This window comes from Capricornis sumatraensis, chromosome 2 (assembly GCF_032405125.1).
Source record: "Capricornis sumatraensis isolate serow.1 chromosome 2, serow.2, whole genome shotgun sequence".
NCBI classification, from domain to species: Eukaryota; Metazoa; Chordata; class Mammalia; order Artiodactyla; family Bovidae; genus Capricornis; species Capricornis sumatraensis.
The window spans coordinates 20,212,591-20,226,711 of NC_091070.1; positions in this window are offsets into that span (position 1 = coordinate 20,212,591).

Here is a 14,121-nt window from a genome sequence, read left to right on the forward strand (position 1 = left end):
CAGCAGACTGAAATTCTGGCACATCCTGACTCCTCCATTGGTGTCTGTTTTCAATCTCACGGTCAAGGACCTTTCACATCCATAATCTGTATCTAGCACAAGGCTGAGCACAGAGGTGATGCTGAATGTTTCTTCTATGAAAGCCCTCCACGCTCTCGGGTCAGCAGATCCTATCAATTCATTTTCCAGGAGCCATTCTCTTGTCAGTAGCCCTCCTCTTTACACTCAAGGTCAGTGGATGCCCAAACCTAAAGCTCTCCCCAGGAACTGCCCTGCTTCCACAGGAAGTAACTAACCAAGGTTAAGTCAGCTCCTGGAGGTAATGCACAAGCGGGAACGAGTCAGTGCTGGCAGGGGTGGCTTCGGCCTCTGTCCCTCAATTTGAGCTAATTCGGAAGGACCATCGAGGCCCCAGAGCTTCCTGTGGGACGGGCTGAGGCCTCGCTGGGATTGCATCACAATTCCCTCGGCCCAGCACGCACCCTCACCCCTCCAAGGATGAGCCGTCTCGACAACCGAAGACAGCAAGAGGCTGAGGACAATTACTTGCCTATTTAAGGCAAAGAGACACGTTAGAGGGGTATGCTTGGTAGCACGTAGATTCCATCTCCTTCAGCCAGAGGGCAGAGCAGCTGAGGCCTGGCCCAGGGCAGCAGCGGGAGGAACAGAGCTCCAGAGCAGACTGAATTCTTGATTTGGCAGGTGTGTAAGCCAAGGACAAAGACCTGGCAAACAGGCGAGACTTAGAGAGGGATCACGATGTGTCTGGAGCTCCCCGTGGGGCCGGGTGATGGCCCTGCTGTACCTGCACGGCAGTTCAACTTGATGTTCCTGACAACCCTGAAACCCTGCCAGACCCCCAAATACTGGCCTGCAGGTGTGAGTCTGTCTGTGCCGCTTGAAGACAATCTGTTCCCTCCTCCCCTCCTGGGCCCATAACTGGTCAAGTCATAACCCTCCCCTGCCTGGTCAGTAACTGGTGAGGTCACAACATCACCTGGCCAGGGGTGTGCTGAGGCTGCTAAGGGAAGAAAGGACTATGGGATGAAGGAGCTGTGAGCCCCACCAGTGTGGCCTGACAGAAGCTAGGAGAATATAGATGGGACTGGGCCTGGGGGCTGCTGAATCAAGGGAAACTGAATATGAAGTTGGCAGAGAGAGACGTCATCAACATGAGAACACGCTCCTTGACAGAAGATTGATACCCTGGCAAAGCCCCTGAAAGATTATTCAAATATGCTGCTAGGTTGGTTCCCCAAAGCCTGGAAAAAGCCATAATCCATCCTAAGTGAAAGAGAAATGCCAGGATTGCCATGGCAAGTGGTAGAGAAGGGATCCAAGGTCCAGAGAAGCGAGCATGCTAAAATGGGTCTATTACAAAGGGTCAGAGAACCCACCAGCTACGTTCCACGGGAAGGAGGGCTGGGAGGGCACTTTGTTTAGCAAGAGTAAGACATGCTGGTGCAAGAGGCACCAGCACAACTGAGAAAGTCAGTGCAGGTGGTTCTCTGCGGCCAGGGTTGAGGCCAGGGGACACTGCTATAGAGCAAGATTCCTTGATAGCAGTGGGATGACAGAGTCTCGGATTAAGAGAGGCCAGAGGACACAGATCAGAAGCAAGGTGGCTGCGATGATTGTGACGAGGAGCAGAGCCAGCATGGTGGCTGCAGAGCCTGACCCAGAGGGAACATGGAAATGGCTGGAGAACATGGCATTCAGAAGGGCAAGAGTGTAGGCAGGCAGGCAACAAGGTTATCATTCAGTCTATACAGTCAAAAGAACTTAAGGGGGCTGAGGGAAGTACCTCAATAAGAACTTAAAATCTGTTGTGCAGTTTCTGCATCTGCGTCAGCTTTCAGAGCAGGAAAAGCCAGACCCTCAGGAGGAAGCGTCCTGCAACAGCACAACAGCATATTCAGGATGATTCCCTGTCCTTCCCTGAGGGCCAAGGTGAAAAACTAGAGATTCTAAGGACCGGCTGGACACAGAAACAGAATCTGAGTTGATACTGATGTTGGGCACCCAAAGCATCTTTGTGATCCCTGTCAGAACGCAGGTCAGGCCTACAGTCTGTCATACAGAGTGAAGTCAGTCAGGAAAACAAGTGTCATGTATTAACACATATATGTGGAATCTAGGGAGAAGGAAATGGCAACCCACTCCAATATTCTTGCCTAGAAAATCCCATGGACAGAGGAGCCTGCTGGGCTGCTGTCCATAGGATTGCTCAGAGTCGGACATGACTGAAGCGACTTAGCATGCATGCGTGTGTTGGAGAAGGAAACGGCACCCCACCCCAGTATTCTTGCCTGGAGAATCCCAGGGACAGGGGAGCCTGGTGGGCTGCAGTCCATGGGGTTGCTAAGAGTTGGACACAACTGAGCGACTTCACTTTCACTTTTCACTTTCATGCATTGGAGAAGGAAATGGCAACCCACTCCAGTGTTCTGGCCTGGAGAATCCCAGGGACGGGGGAGCCTGGTGGGCTACTGTCTATGGGGTCGCACAGAGCTGGACATGACTGATGCAACTTAGCAGCAGCAGCATCAGCGGAATCTAGAAAAATGGTACTGATGAACCATCTTCAGGGCAGGAATAGAGACAAAGAAAGAGAGAATGGACTTGTGGATACAACGGGGAGAGGAGAGGGTGGGACGAATTGAGAGGGCAGCATCGACATATGCATGTTACCACACATGCACACGTTACCACGGGCAAAAGAGCTGGCTCAGCCTGGTGCTCTGTGATGACCTAGAGGGGTGGGATGGGGAGAGAGGTGGAGAGAGGTTCAAGAGGGGGGGGGGTATATACTTATAGCTGATTCACATTATTGTATGGCAGAAATCAGCACAACATTGTAAAGCAATTATCCTCCAGTTAAAAATAAAAATAATTAAAGATTGTAGGTCAGGGAGACAAATGGGGATCATGTAAATAAAATACAAATAAAATCCTAGTGAAGGTCTGACTTAGAGTGGACCCACTAGGTTCTGAGACCTGCCTAGGGCTTTCCCCTTGTCCCTGAATGTATAATCAGAGTGGACATAGTTGGCAGTCAGGGAAACAAACTCGTCAACCACACTGGGAGAGGCCAGCTAGAAACCCATGAAACTCCCCCCGATCCACCCCTCCACACAAGACACAGCTGACCTGTGGGGATGAGAAGAGATATAAAAGAGAGGGTAGTGGCTCTCACTTTCCCAACTGAGTCACTAGTCAAGTCCCTACAAAACACAGACAAATGCAAACACTTGGAATATGGTCACTCTGGCACATGCATTCTTATCCATCACTATTGCAGATGAATGCCAGAAGGAGTATGCATTCACAGGAGGTGGGTAACACTGTATACCATCTTAAAGACTGTCTGAAGGAAGCTGTCTGTGTAGACATGCTGCAGAAAATCACATTGGTCCGCATTGATGACAACATGTCAGTCAGACTGGATGAGCAAGAAGGAGCAAGTGTGATAGGAGATAAAGCCTATAAAAATTCAGGAACCTGCTGGAACACCCCCTTTGACATAAAGAACTCATTTTTCCCATCACTAAACAAGACTCAAAATGCCCATAGATCAATGTGGATTCTAAAGTCAAATTGTGGGAATACTGCTCTGTGAACCAAACTTGGCTTCAAGTCACATGGAAAGCTTGGAGAGGGCCCAAATCACAGTGACTCCACAGGCAGGCTAGGATGTGATGTAAGCAGTCTTGCCACTTGGTCCACACAACTTGGTAGATCTTATGATATTCAAAGTACCTGTGACGGGACAAGATGCTGTATAGGGTTTATGGTAGACCTGATTGGACAGGCACAATGTAGACACATAGGGTTCTGGAGTAAGGCACTTGTACCAGCTCCTGGTTTGCTGCTGGCCTTGGTAGAGACTGTTTGGCCATGTGACTTGTCAGACATTAAGTCTGAATAGGTCCAGCAGCAACCCAATTGAAGATGGAAGTGGTACACAGGGCTTTGGACCAGAGCAGGGAGAGAGGGCATGGGTGGGCTCCATGAGCAGGTGGTCCAGACTCCCTGCCACGCCGTTCACTACTGCTGCATGAGTGCCTTTCCCTCAGTTCAGACCTATGGCCGGTGGTGTGGAAACATGTCCCTTTTAACAGACCTACAAAAGGGAAAAAGCCAAGTTTGGTTCACGGATGAGTCCATTTGGTAGGTAGATGCAAGCCAACAGCAGACTGTTGCTGCAACAGAGCCCCATTCAGGTGGCCCTTTAACAGGGATGAAGAAAAACCACTGCAAGGCAAAAATTAGGCTATCCAATCCTCTACTTTGTGTGGAAACAGAATAAGTCCAAAGCCAGAAAAAAAAAAAAAAATGAATTGATGGGAGTAGCAAACGGCTTGATTGATCGGTCGGAAATTTAGGAGAAAGATAAAAGTGGTTAGGGACAAGCACGAGGGCACAAGGGTATTCTATGAGAAAGGGCAGGAGCATAAAGGCCTTTAACAGTGTCAACAGCCACCAGAGCGCCTCCACTGTGGATGAGGCACTCAACCAACAAGTGGCGCCAGTGATCTGGCCAGCTGGTATCTACCACCTTCTTCATTAGTCACTCCTGAGCTGGCAAAGAACGGACCCTGAAGCTGAAACTCCAATACTTTGGCCACCTGATGCGGAGAACTGACTCATTGGAAAAGACCCTGATGCTGGGAAAGATTGAGGGCAGGAGGAGAAGGGGACGACAGAAGATGAGATGGTTGGATGGCAGTGCTCAGTGGACATGAGTTTGAGTAAACTCTGGGAGTTGGCGATGGACAGGGAAGCCTGGCATGCTGCATTCCATGGGGTCACAAAGAGTTGGACATGACTGAGCGACCGAACTGAGCTGAGCTGAGCTGAGCTGGCAAGATGTGTGCATGAAACGAGCAGCCATGATGGCAGCTCAGCTCAGTCCAGTCACTCAGTCGTGTCCAGCTCTTTGCGACCCCATGAACCGCAGCACGCCAGGCCTCCCTGTCCATCACCAACTCCCAGAGTTCACTCAGACTCACGTCCATCAAGTCAGTGATGCCATCCAGCCATCTCATCCTCTGTCGTCCCCTTCTCCTCCTGCCCTCGATCTTTCCCAGCATCAGGGTCTTTTCACAATGAGATTCTACACGCCAAGGATGATCTAGCTACTGACATTGCCAAATGTTTAATCTGAGTGCTATGGAGATCACTGCTGTACACTGTGTATTGACTTAATACCCACCCCCTCAAAGAGAACCAGCATCCACCTGGCGGCAAGTTGTTTACGTTGTACCCCTTTACTCTAAATGGGGCAGTTACTACTCTTTACCTTGACCAGCACCGACATGTCATGGGCATCTATTTTGCCTCTCCTGCTAGCAGGGCATCAGCATGATGGTTGTGAGTGCTTGCAGAGTGTCAGATTCACATGGCACTGAATAGGACCACGAGATTTTATGCCAAAGAGAGAGAAACAGTGGGCACATGGCCACAGTTCACTGGCACTGTCATCTACTGGAGAAGATGCTGGTCTGATAGAACAACTGAGTGACCTTTTAAAGGTGCAGCTGAGGTGCCAGCTTGGAAATGACATCCTGTGAGGATGGGGCACCACCCTTTAGGATGCAGGGTATATCCTAAATTCATGACCATTCTAGTGACCCCAGTTGGTGGAATACACCAGACTTGGAACCAACAAATAGAAATGGGAATGGCCCTGCTAACCATCTTTACTGATGACCCACCTGGAGAATTTGTGCTTCCTGCTCCCACAACTTTAGGCTCAGTGGATCTAAAGTACCTGGCTTCTGAGGGTGGAAATCGTCCATCAGAGGATTCAACAAGAATCCCATTCAGTTTTAAGCTATGGCTATCACCCAGTCACTTTGGGTCCTTTGTGCTAAGAAGTCGATGAGCAAGAAATCACCATCATGTTCTTTCCTTGGTGGAAAGGAAATCAGGAGAAGCAGGGCTCCTCCTGCATGCAATGGGAGCTGAAAAGACACACCTGGCACCCAGGTGATGCACTGGGGTCTCTTGGTAATCCCTTATCCAATTTACATGAAAAATGGTCCGTCAGGTACAGCAGTCACTGCTGGGGAAGAGCATGGTGACCGAGACTCAGGGCTCTCAGGAATGAGGGAGTGGGGGTTATCCTTAGACTAGACTAGCAGGGGTGCTGGTCAGGAGGGTGGTCGAGGAGGGAGACGCGTGGATAGGAGCCGGCCAAGCACTGAGGTGGGCACTGTGGTGCTTGCCCGAATTCTACCTCAGGATGGAGATAATGACTCCCCCCACTGTCAGGAGTTTTGCCACCCCAAGACGTATCCTTACATCTCAGAAGGGCCACCCCAGCTCCAGGTCTTCCCATGGATTTTAACGAAGGCCTTGGTTGTAATTACATCAACAGTTCATCAAGCCAGCTTCTGGTTTCCTCACCTGTACTGTGCCTGAAGAGCACTCTCAATAAACTCCCTATGCAAAGACACCAGGCGTGGGTCTGCTTCCACAAAAGCTACTGCCACAGTCAACACTGCCTCAAGACTGAATCCCTGAGGATTTCCTCAGGGATTCCCTTGCAATTTGAATGTCCTGGACAACTCCCCCCGCTCGCCAGGAATTTTCCCCAATCTTACCTCCATCATGCCACTTATCATGTGTATTATCTCAGGCCAATTACTGAAAATAAGGTAGAGAAAACATGAACATCAATGGAAAACTGCAACACCCATAGCACTTTTGCTGTCTTACCAGGTTTTGACTCTGGGAGTTAGTTTCTAACTTTATAAAATGTAGGTCTTATTTGATAATAAGATATGTAAATTCTATCCAGTCTAGTGGAGGTTCAATGAACTCCTTCTCAAAACAACAACAAAAAAAGGTCTCTGTTTTACAATTCAACATTCCTTTACTCCTTTATTCCTTTATTTGTGCTCTTTTGAAAACATTTTAAATTTGAATGTGTTACAACATGCAGTTAGTTCTCCAGATTAATGCATCAGATAAAGTCTTGAACATGTGTACATTTTTATATCTGAGGACCATGATTTAATCTTTTCCTGAAAATTATCTTTTAACCCTCAATTTCCACATTTACAAGATGATAAAAACACTTGGCGGATTTCTTGTGAATTTATCTGGCACGCAATGGGGGCTCACATGCTTACTTCAATAAACACTTTTCAAAGAAAGTCACTACAGCTTTATATAGAGTCCTTTTGCTAAAATCTGCAATGGAAATATAATTTACTTTCCAGAATCTTTAGTTTGGCAAGAGTATGCCAATATTCCAGCTCTTTGCCACAGACATGTCAGCATCGTTTTAATTTTTCACTGTTAGATTGTGTTTAATCAGTTTGTGTCATTTATCTTCCACATTCTTGGAACACTGACTATCCAAGATCAACTTACAACTGTCCCTTTCAAGCTAAACAGAGTCTGAACTTCAATTTTTTAAAAAATTAGATTTTGCTTTTAATCTCTTAAAACATGTTTGCTCCTAGTCTAAAAGTCATAAGGCAGACAATTTTCCCTTCCCCAAATTAATGGTGTATTTGGAGAAGATAATTATTCTTAGTTGGAAATGTAATGAAGTAGGAGGTGTAGTCAAGTTATGTCTTCTGAACTGTAAGGTAAAGCGACTTGCCCATGTTCGAACTAGTAAACTTCACACCAGTGGGTAAGACTAGTTCTCCACAATCAAAGCAGAAAGGGCAAGGTGTTGAGTAATCCACTGAGTGTGAGAAAGCTGGGACCTGGCACAGTCGTGTTAACACAACTGAATGAAGCAAGAATGTGACAACAGAAGAAACGTGGTCTGCTTGGAGCCTAGAAAAAGGAAGCCAAAGACCAAAATTTGACAGTGTTTACTGCAGAGTGAGGACACTAAAACTGATGGACATAAACATTCCATCGTTAGAAAAGCAGAAAGAAATATACAGTGTGCTATCCCAAGCCAGGAAAAACACAATGTCCAGAATCACACAGGTCCTTGTGCTCTATGTCCATAAACTAACTTCTGATGACCGAACCTTCTGATGCGAGGCTGAGAATGCCCGTCTCTAGAACTGTAAATCCATACATTGGCATTTTCATCAACATATTGGCCTTCTACTACTTTCATTATCATTAGCTGCTTTCTGAGGTTATTTCAGATTCTGAGAAAAAAATCAAGTTCCTAAAAAACTTATGTCCTGACAATATCAACTCCTAACAAACTCCAAACCCACACATATTTGAATAGGCAATCTGCCTCTCTTCAGAGCCTCTCTCCACATTAATTCTAGCTCACAAGGCATCTTACACTTTTATCTAAAACATACTCTGTGCAGCTTTAACTATAAAGTGATGCTCGTGAAAACTTCATTATGAAAAAAAAGCACCCTAAATTTGACTTTATTCTTCATGCTCTGCAGAAGTACATGAGCTGAGGATGTTCCATTTTTTAGGCCCAATTATGCTTGCTATGTTGGCCACGGGCAGATGAGTCAACGCTTGCCTAATTCCTGGAGACACCAGAGCTTTCCCTGCTTCAGTACTTACCAATTTTTTTTTTGGCCCTCTCACCCATGGCCTACATAACCTATAGGTTTTCTTTCTGACCTGCATTCCCAGAGGGTGACCTAATACAGGTTGAGAAAGAGATGTTAACTAGAACATGTCAGAACTCGTGGCATTGGATACCTTTTTAGTTTTCAGAAAGCGAAAGATATTATCCAAGTGAAGTATTTTCTGCCTCCTGTCCTCCCGCCCCATATTTGCAAAAAAAAAGAGAAAAAAAGAAAAAAGTCTAAGGTCTTAGAAAATGAGTCATAAGCCTCTGGACTGGATGGTTTTCAGCTGATAAACCAGTTTATCAACACTCATCTCACTTGGCTCAGAAGAGATTAACCTTTAAGAAATTACCACTTAACACATTTTAGTGAAGCACTGAAACAAAAATATTAACAATTATCTGAAAAGGCTATTCAAATACTCCTCTTTTTTAGCTACATATATGTAAGAAGTCAGATTTTCTTCATATACTTCAATCAAAATAATGCAATACAACACATTGTACGTAGAAGCAGACAGTTCATGTTTTATTCAACTTTTAAAATTTGAAAGCGCCATTTTAAATAAAAATGTGTTAACATGTAATGAGTTTATTAATTCATTTAGAAATAATGTCCTTGGTATTTGCTGCTTTAAGTTCTAATGTAATAAGTATCAGTAAGTATTTTTTACAGAAAGAGAAGTTCTTTGGTGGGGGGCAGGGGGATTCAATTTTTTTTAAATGTCATAGTATTCCAAAACCCCCTTCGTGGATCACAGCGTTGTCGTGGTGAAGGGGCTTGAGGAACTCAATGAAACTATAAGCCACGCAGTGTAGGGCCACCCAAGACAGATGGGTCAGTGGAGAGTTCTGAAAATAGGTGATTCACTGGAAGAGGAAATGGCAAACCACCTCAGTATTCTTGCTATGAAAAACCCATGAACAGTATGAAAAGGCAAAAAGATATGACACAGGAAGATGAGCCCCTCAGGTCAGAAGGTGTCCAATATGCTACTGGGGAAGAGTGGATAGAGTCCTTGGATTGCAAGGAGATCAAACCAGTCAATCCTAAAGGAAATCAGTCCTGAATATTCACTGGAAGGACTGGGGCTGACGCTCAAGCTCCAATACTTTGGTCACCTGATGTGAAGAGCTGACTCACTAGAAAAGACCCTGATGCTGAGAAAGAGTGAAGGTGGAAGGAGAAGGGGACGACAGAGGATGAGATGGTTGGATGGCATCACTGACTCAATGGACATGAGTTTGAGCAGGCTCCAGGAGATGGTGGAGGACAAGGAAGCTTGGCATGCTGCAGTCCATGGGGTCAAAAAGAGTTCGACATGACTGAGCAACTGAACAACAATCAGAAAGAATGAAGTGGCTGGGCCAAAGCGGAAATAACACTCAGTTGTGAATGTGTCTGCTGGTGAAAGTAAAGTCCAATGGTATAAAGAACAATATTGCCTAGGAATCCGGGCTGTTAGGTCCATGAATCAAGGTAAATTGCAAGTGGTCAAGCAGGAGATGGCAAGAGTGAACATCAACATCTTATGAATCAGTAAACTAAAATGGACAGGAATGGGTGCATTTAATTTACATGACCATTATATCTACTACTGTGGGCAAGAACCCCTTAGAAGGAATGGAGTACCCCTCATAGTCAATGAGAGTCTGAAACGCAGTACTTGGGTGCAATCTCAAAAACGACAGAATGATCTCAGTTTATTTCCAAGTCAAACCATTCAACATCTCAGTAATCCAAGTGTATGCCCCAACCACTGATGTCAAAGAAACTGAACTTGAATGGTTCTATGAAAACCTACAAGACCTTCTAGAACTAACATCAGACGTCTTTTTCAACATAGGGGGCTGGAATGCAAAAGTAGGAAGTCAAGAGATACCTGGAGTAACAGGAAAGTTCGGCCTTGGGAGTACAAAATGAAGCAGGGCAAAATCTAACAGCACTTTGTCAAGAGAACACACTGGTCATAGCAAACACCCTCTTCCAGCAACACAAGATATTACACATGGACATCACCAGATGGTCAGTACTGAAATCAGACTGATCATATTCTTTGCAGCTGAGGATGGAGAAGCTCCATCCAGTCAGCAAAAATAAGACCTGGAGTTGACTGTGGCTCAGATCATCAGCTCCTTATTGCAAAATTCAGGCTTAAATTGAAGAAAGTAGTGAAAACCACTAGGCCATTCAGGTATAACCTATATCAAATCTCTTATGATTATACAGTGGTGGTGATGAATAGATTCAAGGGATTAGATCTGGTAGACAGAATGCCTGAAAAACTATGGATGGAGGTTTGTAACACTGTACCAGAGTCAGTGACCAAAACCATCCCGAAGAAAAAGAAATGCAAAAAGGCAAAGTGGTTGTCTAAGGAGCCTTTACACATAATGCAGGAAAGAAGAGAAGCAAAAAAGCAAGGAAGAAAGGGAAAGATACATCCAAATGAATGCTGAGTTCCAGAGAACAGCAAGGAGAGATAAGAAGGCCTTCTTAGATGAACAGTGCAAAGAAGCTGAGGAAACAATAGAATGGGAAAAACTAGAGTTCTCTCCAAGAAAATTGGATATATCAAGGGAACATTTCATGCAATAAAGCTAGTGGGAGTGATGTAATTCCAGCAGAGCTATTTAAAATCCTAAAAAATGATGCAATTCAAGTGTTGCACTCCATATGCCAGCAAATTTGGAAAACATAGCAGTGGCCACGGGACTGGAAAAGGTCAATCTTCATCCCAATTTCCAACAAAGGCAGTACTAAAGAATGTTCAAACCACAGGACAACGACACGCATCTCCTGTGCTAGTTATGTTCAAAATCCTCCCCCAAGCTAGGCTTCAGCATTATGTGAACTGAAAACTTCCAGATGTTCAGGCTGGGTTTAGAAAAGGCAGAGGAAGCAGAGATCAAATTGCCGACATTCTCTGGATCATAGAGAAAGCAAGAGAACTCCAGAAAAACATATACCTCTGTTTCAATGACTACGCTAAAGACTTTGACTATGTGGATCCTAACAACTTAAAGAAAACTCTTAAAGAAATGGGAATCCCAGACCATCTTACCTGCCTCCTGAGAAACCGGTATGCGGTTTCTCAGTTAGAACCCTGTATGGAAAAACTGACTCATTCAGGATTGAGAAGAGTACAACAAGGCTGTTTATTGTCACCTTGTTTATTTAACTTATATGCAGAGTACATCATACGAAATGCTGGGCTGGAATCAAGATGGCTGGGAGAAATATCAACAACCTTAGATATGGAAGAAAGCGAAGAGGAATCTTGTTGAGGGTGGAGGAGGAGGAGAGTGAAAAAGCCGGCTTAAAACTCAGATCATGGCATCTGGTCCCAAAACTTCATGGCAAAGGGGAAAAGATGGAAGCAATGATAAGTTTCCTCTTCTTGGGATCTAAAATCACTGCGGATGGTTGACTGCAGTCATGAAATTTGAAGATGACTGCTTCTTGGAAGGAAAGCTATGACAAACCTGGACAGTGTGTTAAAAAGCAAAGACATCACTTTGCCAACGAAGGTCCCTATGTTCAAGGCTATGGTCTTTCCAGGAGTCATGTATGAATGTGAGAGCTAGACAATAAAGAAGGCAGAACTTGAAGAATTGATGCTTTCTGACTGTGATGCTGGAGAAGACTCTTGAGAGTCCCTTGGACAGCAAGGAGATCAAACCAGTCTTAAAGGAAATCAACCCTGAATACTCTTCCAAGAACTGATGCTGAAGCAGAAGCTCCAATACTTTGGCCACCTCATGTGAAGGGTTGACTCACTGGAAAAGACCCTGATGCTGGAAAATACTGAAGGCAGGAGAAGAGGGTGACAGAGGTTGAGATGACTGCGTGGCATCACTGATTCAAAGGAGATGAACTTGGGCAAACTCTGGGAGATGGTGGTGAGGGACAAGGAAGCCTGCATGCTGCAGTCCATGGGATCGGGAAGAGTCCGACACGACCTGGTAACTGAAGAACAAATTTCATGTGAGGATGAGCAGGATAAATGACAGAAACAGTAAGGATCTAACAGAGCAGGTTAAAAAGAGGTGGCAAGAATACACAGAAGAACTATGCAAAAAAGGTCTTAATGACCCAGATAACTATGATGGTGTGGTCACTCACCTAGAGCCAGACATCCTGGAGTGTGAAGTCAAGTGTGTCTTAGGAAGCATTACTACAAACAAGGCTAGGAGAGGTGATGCAATTCCAGCTGAGATATTTAAAATCCTAAAAGATGGTGTTGTTACAGTGCTGCACTCAATATGTCAGCAAATTTGGGAAACTCAGCAGTGGCCACAGGACTGGAAAAGGTGAGTTTTCATTCCAACCCCCAAGAAGGGTATTGCCAAAGAATATACAAACTACTATACAATTGCACTCATTTCACATGCTAGTAAGTTTATGCTCAAAATCCTTCAAGCTAGGCTTCAACAATATGTGAACTGAGAACATCTAAATTTATGAGCTAACATCCACTGGATCATAGAAAAAGCAAGGGAATTCCAAACAAAACATTTATTCCTGCTTCACTGACTATGCTGAAGCCTCACAACAAACTGTAGAAAATTCTTAAAAAAGATGAGAATACCAGACCACCATACCTGTCTCCTGAGAAACCTGTATGCAGGTCAAGAAGCAACAGTTAGAACCTTACATGGAACAAATGACTGGTTCAAAATTGGGAAAGGAATATGACAAGGCTATATATTGTCATCTTGTTTATTTAACTTATAGGCAGAGTATATCATGCAAAATGCTGGGCTAAATGAATCACAAACTGGAATCAAGATTGCCAAGAAAAATGTCAACAACCTTATATACGCAGGTGATATCACTCTTATGGCAGAAAGTGAGAAACTAAAAAGCCTCAGATGAGGGTGAAAGAGCAAAGTGAAAACTGGCTTAAAACTCAACATTCAAAAAACTAAGATGGTGGGATCCAGTCCCAAACTGAAAAAAAAGGGAACCTGAATAGTCCTTTAGAAACTGAATCTATCATTAAAAACTTTCTCTAAAGATCATTCTACGCCTAGGTGTTTACCATTTTTTCCCCAACAAGGAAGGAAATAATTTACATGGAGAAAAGCAGAAGCATGATGAGATGTAAGGAAATCCGAGGAAAAACAGAGCAAACATCTGGACCTAATCCACCTCAGTTCCTGCTGACTTTGTATCCTACGTCTGCTACAGAGGCATCCTAAAAGAAACACTTCTATTTCAAAGGTGGCCTGAATCTGATTCTTGAAAACAATACTCAAGTTCTGAAAAGCTATGTACAGACCTGTTGCAGACTCTCTGGCCAACTCCTCTGCACACACTGTATAGCAGCTGTGCTGTTAGTGGAGTGGAGTCCGGGTTCTGGACTCTCTGATTTGCCTGAGCCAGTCATGGTGACTGTTCTTGTCAGTGACTGGTTCAGAAAATCAGGACACAGGGGCAGATCAAGAACTTTGCATAGATCAAATCTTACATTCTTACATTAATGAGATGCAAGGAGACACATGCTAAGGCCTGGAGATCTTCCCACTTAAGGGAGGTAATGGGAAGTACTTTTTTCTGAATGATAATATGTACGGAATGAGGCCCAGAAACA